This window comes from Schistocerca nitens, chromosome 5, assembly GCF_023898315.1.
Source record: "Schistocerca nitens isolate TAMUIC-IGC-003100 chromosome 5, iqSchNite1.1, whole genome shotgun sequence".
In the NCBI taxonomy this organism is placed as follows: Eukaryota; Metazoa; Arthropoda; class Insecta; order Orthoptera; family Acrididae; genus Schistocerca; species Schistocerca nitens.
The window spans coordinates 196,631,173-196,639,124 of NC_064618.1; the positions used below are offsets into that span (position 1 = coordinate 196,631,173).

The 7,952-nt window shown below is 42.5% G+C and overlaps 1 non-coding gene across 1 annotated transcript; it reads right to left on the minus strand.

Moving 5' to 3' along the window:
* Window positions 1-3,279: 3,279 nt before the first annotated feature.
* On the minus strand, window positions 3,280-3,354 carry Trnas-cga (transfer RNA serine (anticodon CGA)). The gene has a single exon. It is a non-coding gene; the product is annotated as a tRNA-Ser (tRNA).
* Window positions 3,355-7,952: the final 4,598 nt, after the last annotated feature.

The following is a 7,952-nucleotide window of genomic DNA, read 5'->3' on the forward strand; positions in this document are numbered from 1 at the left end:
ATAACTTAATAACTAACTAACAATCGCTTACGCGGCCAAAAATCAAAGTTACAAGTACGCCAAAGATCATAATTACAAAAGAAAGAATACACATAAGAATAATATCATTGCAATATAAACATATCGATGTATCACAAATGAAATCAAATCTGAATGTTGTCTCAGAAATATGTCAACTACTTTGCAGAAACACAGTAGAATATAGCTGGTATCGAGAGGTTCAGGTGAGATGCCGTAATGGTTGCGTAATTCAAGTACCATTACAAGTGCGAGATGAACGATTTCACTTTCTACGAATACTTTGCATCTATCTTTAAATATCTGCTAATTCAATTTTTCTAGCATCACCAAACCGCTCTCCCATGGGTAAAAACGAAGTAAGATCAATCAACATGCTCTTTCTTCTATACGTTTCATATCCCCTTTTATTCCTATTTTGTATAATTCCTGATGGCTTGAGCAGAACTCTAGCTTAAGTCACATAATAGTTTCGTAAGCAGTCTTATATTATACATTGCATTTCCCGAGTATTCTAGGAATGAACCGAAGTCTGCCTAGTGGTTTACATACAAGGTGATCGTTCTCTCTCATATCGCTACGAATTGTTTCACACAGACACGTTTACGAATTGACCAATTCCATATCTGATCCACTAATAGTGTATTCATAGGATAGTATTGGTATGATGAAGACGAACAAGTCGTCGTCTATGTTGACTGGTAGCCAATGCTAAAAAAGAAACATATAAATCACAGCAGGTTTGTCAGTAATGCCGATAAGGTGCTGGTTGCATGGTCCGGATCTGCAGCGACTTAAATAATTAGAAGTCGTTGGAAAAAATTAATAAGTATTGTACTTAACTGGTTGTACAGGATTCTTCTTGGCTGCGCACATATAATTATAAACAGATAGCTATTGAGGCCTCACTTAGGCCTTACGTTACTAAGCGCCTTGTTAGAGGTTGCTTCCTATCAGCTGAAGGCTATGCTACTTTCCTACTTGACGTTCCGAGAAAGAGTGGCCGAGAGCTCGCTAGAAACTTGATACAAGCCGCAGAGCGGCGCTAGCGGCGCTGGTCCCGACTCACGGGTCCAACGATACTAAAACGGACCGCGAACGATAACTGCAGCCCCTAACACGTGTGGTATTGAACGTTGATACTACTAGCATGAGTTTTAGTTTTGAGATCTGCATTATTTTACGCATCTTAGCGTTTAAAACAAGAGTCAATCTTTCCACCATTTTGAAATACACTAACAGACCAGAAAAACGACGCACCACGAAGGAATTATCCGAATGGGACGGAAATTGATAGATGTGATATACATGCACGGACGAACAAATGGTTAAATTTCGGAAGAAATTGGATTATTTATTTTAGAAAAAGAGCTTCAAATATTCTGCAAGTCAATAACCCGCTCGTATGCAAGCAGTTATTCGGCTTGGCACTGATTTACAGAGTAGTTGCATGTCCTCCGTAGAAACATCATGCCAAATTCTGCCCATCTTACGCATTACATGTCAAAATCTCGAACTGATCGGAGGGTCCTGCACGTATTACTGCAAACCTACTCAAATGGGTTGGGATTCGGCTATCTTGCTGGACAAGGCAGTGTTTGGCAAACAGAAATTAAGCAGTGCCGACTCTGGCGGCATGCGATCGAGCGTTATCTTGCCATCGAGGGGAACAAAAGGGGGCATTGAATATCGTCGACGTACCGCTGAAATTGGTCCTGTACGAGACCAACCATATGCGACTTAAATAAAGAGTGCTGATTTGAACTGTTTGTAGTTTTCAAAGTGCGTGGTTGTTTTTCATTATTTGGCTATATTTAACTTCTAGGGACCAAACAACAAATTAGTCGCAAATCACTGCTGATCAGTCACATTAATTTCAAAAAAATTACGTTCACAACTAAATAAAGCTTAAACCAAAATTTATGGATTCATTTTTATATAGAACGAACGTAACGATAGCAAAAAAGCTTTTAAACTGAGGGACAAGAGCAGTGTACTGAATTCACTAACGAGTACATACAGCAAACTACCGAAAAAAATTAAAAATTCAGTTGCTTCATTTCAAATCTAGGGTTCCACGCCGGCTAGCCAGAACTGCCACAAATGGTTCAAATGGCTCTGAGCACTATGGGACTTAACTTCTGAGGTCATGAGTCCCTAGAACTTAGAACTACTTAAACCTAACTAACCTAAGGACATCACACACATCCATGCCCGAGGCAGGATTCGAACCTGCGACCGGAGCAGTCGCACGGTTCCGGACTGCGCGCCTAGAACCGCGAGACCACCGCGGCCGGCACGAACACAAGTCCCTGCCTCCTATTTCTCTACGTCCTTACTGCACCAGTTGTGCAAACGAATGACCCTCGCCGAGATGGTCGTCGCCCCACTATGCCCTCTCACTGTTGTTACGTAAATTCGCATACTTTCATTTTCCATACATACTTACAACCATTAACCTTACTCTACACACATGTGTGACATATCAGATACAATGTAAATTTTCTCTGCTTTCCGCTACTTTCCTTAGTCGTTTTGCTAAGTTCATTAGTTTTCTCAATGATGAAATGTTTAAAAAAGTGTTGTGAGCAGGCAAGTAGGCAACAAATTGAATAATTTCTTTAAATTTTCGTTCGTGGTTAGCTCGTGAAGTTTTTCCTAAGCTGCCCTTGGTTGGCTGACACTGGACTTTAGCCGAATGCCAGTCCTCCAAATGAGGGAAATGTGAACCTGATGATGTCAGAGAACGAGCTCTACCGCGCGGAACTTGTCACAGGAATGGAATCGGTCACGTGGGGCCCTGCAGCGGGCTGAGGGGCACGATTGATTGAAGTTCGGTCGGTCTCTTCTCAGGCAGCTTTCAGACTGTTCAGGCCTACCTGCCACTACTCTCCGGTTATAAGACCACCACCTTGTACGAAGTGTTTCGGATTTGAAACATCCTGGCAGATTAAAACTGTGTGCCGGACCGAGACTCGATCTCGGGACCTTTGCCTATCGCGGGCAAGTGCTCTATCAACTGAGCTACCCAAGCACGACTCACGCCCCGTCCTCACAGCTTTGCTTCTGCCAGTACCTCGTCTCCTACCCTCCAAACTTTACAGAAGCTCTTCTGCGAACCATGCAGAACTAGCACTCCTGAAAGAAAGGATATTGCGGAGACATGGCTTAGCCACAGCCTGGGGGATGTTTCCAGAATGAGATTTTCACTCTGCAGCGGAGTGTGCGCTGATATGAAACTTCTTGGCAGATTAAAACTGTGTGCCGGGCCGAGACTCGAACTCGGGACCTTTGCCTTTCGCGGACAAGTGCTCTACCAACTGAGCTACCCAAGCACGACTCACGGCCCGTCCTCACAGCTTTACGTCTGCCAGTACCTCGTCTCCTACCCTCCAAACTTTACAGAAGCTCTCCTGGGAACCATGCAGAACTAGCATTCTGTTTCGGATTTCATTTCTGTACCCCTCAGAGACAGACAATAAATCCTGCCATGATTCAGCTTTAATACCAAGCTTTGGCATTTCTAATTTCACACCATGCAACTTTCTCCTAAACGCCGGATGCCCACCCATTCCTGACGAACATCCTATCAGCCAAAACTTCATGCACTTGCACAGTGTAAACGCTGCTTTATGCTATTTACTGTCAATAAATCAGAAACAAATAGATGTAAATACATTTATTCGAAATTGCCTAAGTCTAAATCGATCTACCGTCACTACTTTCACTATATTAATAACAGTTTGGCATAAAATTGTCGTTTTTATGCTCGGAATACGTAATCTGGCATGTAGTTTACTATTCATCAGTCACAAGACTGTGGTGGGCTATTAATGTTTAAGGTTCATTACAATACAAAACCACTGATATAACTGCGAAACAACTTAATCGAGTGCGCAATTTTATGCACGCACTTATCTTATTTTTCTCTTTCTAAAGATGTTGTTGGTTTTCTGTAACTGAATTGGATAGCTTTTGATTCTGTCTGTTTACTGCTCACTGTGACTATTCCTTTTCTCAGTGCTAGGTCGCCCCTTCCAATGACCCTTGTCAATGGCTAAGCACACCTGATTTTTCTGGGCGCTGAGACGAAGCAAAATCTTACCTTCAGCCCTTCTACAGCGATGGGATTTCTCACACCCTTGGTGTCCACCAATCACTGTGTATGCTACAGTCGTCTTCTGAACCTAGCCGCCATCTCCTGGCAAACACAACAACCCTAGCGTGGCTCACCTCCACGTCCACCCTAGTGCATCCGACGCAGCCGTTCAGCTGTCGATTACACTCACCTCTTTTTCCCGTCAATATCAGGCGCAAGCGCCCGCTTTGTCAGATCTTTAATGCTTCGGCTTTCAGCCCCATCTGGCTGTACCTTCACAAGGTGGCCAGAGAATCAGTAATATCAGCCAGACAGGTGGCCAAATCGAAAGACTGATCAAATGTTCATTAAAATGATACAAGGTATTTAGAAATTGGAAACCAATGTACGACATTTTTATTCCTACCTTTCGCCGCCTGGAACACTGTGAAGCAACATAAGATAAAAATTATGTTTTACGCTTCTTTTTTTTCAGCATGTTAATGACCGACATAACAGTGTGAGCGTGTTTTGGCGTTTTAGATATCGAACGATGTAATCTTATACTCTCAGAAAAGACTCTTTCCTTTTTTCCATCAGTCGCTGACTGGCTTGATTCGGCCCGCAAGTAATTCCTCTCTTTCGCCAACCTCTTCATTTCAGATTAGTACTTACACCTTACGACCTCGGTTGTTTGTTGGGTATAGTTCAATCACCTGTGTTCTAAGGGTAGCGCATTTTACTAGTAATAAAAACATTCTTGGTATCGGGTACCAACCCACCTGGTGTTAAACTTCGAATAAAAAGTAGTATCTGCGACCGAAGACTTCCAGCAGAAGCAGTAACCCTCGTTCTGGCAACAATTTTGTCAAAGGCGATGGAGAGATGGACGCAAGTTCAGGGAGCACTGCTGCCCTTGGGCGGAAAACCGCCCCTGCAAGGAAGTATCAGCAATGATCAACGGCATGAGAATGCTGAAGGCAATAGAGACCACTGCATTAAAGACACATAGTGCGTATCGTAGGGCATATGGCCTGTAATTGAGAAAATATCATGATGATATCTCCATTGGCAAAAGATTCCAGATTAGTCCCAGACTCGTGTCTTGAGGAGGGGACTACAAGGGACGAGATGAACACGAAAAAGAAATGTAATAACTAATGACGCAATAGCGTTCCATGAGTCATAACATGGAATGTCAGATACTTGTAGGTAATAGGAAACCTAGAAAATCTGTAACCGAAAATGCAAAGACTTAGTCTAGTTATGAACAGGAAAGTGGGACGGAGGGTGAGCCACAGTGAACAGTTTTGTTGTACAGCTGTTCTCATCATATTCGATAGTAAACCGACTCTGACAATGATAGTTCAGGTATTCGTAAACGGGGAATTCAACATTAAACGAGAGATGAAAATCTAATAAATCATCGCGTATTTGAACGCTTCTGTATGGGAAGGAAAAGAAAAAGAGTTGTGGGATAAACTGGGCAAGGCTGTTTAAGTGAGAAGGTAGAAAGACTAAGTTCGGCAACAAATTTCAGGTGGTAAGAGCGAATACTGTGTTCAAGACACAAGAGGAGGAGATATACTTCGAAAAGACCTGGAGACACTGGAAGATTCCAGTGGATTTCATACTGGGCAGAGACAGAGATTCTGAAATCATATACTGGATTGTAAGACACACCCAGGAATAGATACAGACTCAGATCGTAATTTAGTAATGACAAAGTTTACACTGAATTGACATAAAAGTTTTCAGAGCATCGTACAACGTCACTACGTAAAAAAACCACATTTGATAAACTGACGTTTCGGCCAGGGTTACTGTGGACTTCTAATGGTTCTACTTATGTGTTTCAGCTGTGTGGAGTCGCTTAAATTTTGTCATTGCTGCTCGCTTAGCACGTCGTTATGCCATAATTTTATAATGTTATGATTGGTCACTTGAGCGGAAGTAGGGGAACTTTATTGTAAGAGCCTGCCACTATGGAGGAAGTGGGGATCTATTGTTGTCTATTGCTTCTTCCATTGTTTTTGTATATTGGTGTTCATCGGCGAATAAGGCGTGGGCTGTGTCCCTCCTGGTGGATGCAGGACGACAGCACATACCCATTCCCTCCACCGCAACAACCTTCCGCCTCAAGTGTCCAATCATATAAACGACCTTTCAACATTATGACGTAATGCCGTGCTCAGTGAGGGGTAATGACAAAATTTAAACGACTCGACACAGATCAAGCACAAAATTGGATTCAGAAGGAGACCACTACGCAGTTGTATGACGTTATATGACTAAAGTTGAAGAGAACCTACGGAGCAATCTGGGTGGAAGGAAGTGGGATGCTGAAGTACTGAGCAATGATGAGAAGCGTTCGAAGTTCGCTAAGGATCTACTTACTTGGGAGAGCAGACAGATGGAAACAGTACACAGAAGGGTATTATGTGGGGGAAGACTTGTCTGATGAAGCGACAGAAGAAAACTGAGGATCGACTAGCGCTGACGGGAATGCATAACATCCTATCGGAATTTTTAAAATCAATCAGGGAAGGTCAATCAAACGCATATTCTAGTCGGCGTGTAGAATCTATGAGAGTGGTGACGCACCATCATAATCTCGGAAAAATATGGTCCACATACTTCCCAAATTAGCATCGGCAGATAAGTGCGAGAACTATACCGCAATCATGCATCAAACCAGGTGACAAAGAGCAATGAAAAATAAAATTAAGGATCTGTTAGATGAAGATTGGTTTCCTGAAGGTAAAGGTACCAGAGAGGCTTTTGTCGCGTTGCACTTGATAATGGAGTCAACGCTGAAGGAAAATCGAGACACCCTCACAGGATTTGTCGCGCAAGAAAAACTGTTCGACAAACTAAAATGGTGCAAGGTGGTCGATATTTTGAGAAAAACATGACTAAAATATGGGGAAAGACTGGTAAATACGACTTGTACAATAACCAAGAGGGAACAATAAGACTGGAAGACCGAGGACGAAGTCCTCGAATTAAAAAGGTGTAAGATAGGAATAAAGCCTTTCATCTCTGCTGTTGAATCTATACATCGAAGAATCAACGATGGAAATAAAGGAAAGGTTCAAGAATGGGATTAAAATTCAGGATGAAAAGATATCTATGATAAGATTCGGGACGACATTGTTATCCTCAGTGAAAGCGAAGAATAGTTACAGAATCTGTTGAATGAAATGAACAGTCAGATGAGTGCTGAATACGGATTGAAATTAAACTCGAAACAGACAAAAATAATGAAAAGTAACAGAAACTGTAAAAGCTAGAAACTGAACATCACAGTTTGTGATCACGAACGAGACAATATTAAGATATTCTGCTAACTTTGAAGCAAAATAGCCCGTGACGGATGAAGCAAAGAGGACATTAAATGTAGACTGTGACAGGCAAAGAGGACAACCTCGCACATAAAAGTCTACTGGCATCAAACATTGTCTTTAATCTGAGGAAGATATTTCTGAGGATGTACGTTTGGAGCAGAGCGATTTACAGTAGCGAAACAGGGAGTGTGCGAGAAGTGAATGTCAAAATCAGGTGGACTGATAGGGTAAGGCATGAGGAGGTTCTCAGCAGAATCGGCGAGGAAAGGAATATATGGAAAACATTACAAAAGATTTGGACAAGATGGTAGTACATGAGTTACGTCATCAGGGAATATCTTTCATGGAGAGAGCTGTAGAGGGTAAAAATTGTAGCATAAGACAGAGACTGAAATACAGCCCACAAGTAACTGAGGGACCTGTGGTGTAAGTGTTGCTCTGAGATGAAGAGCCAGCCGCGGTGGTCTAGCGGTTATACGCGCTTAGTCCGGAACCGCGCGACTGCTACG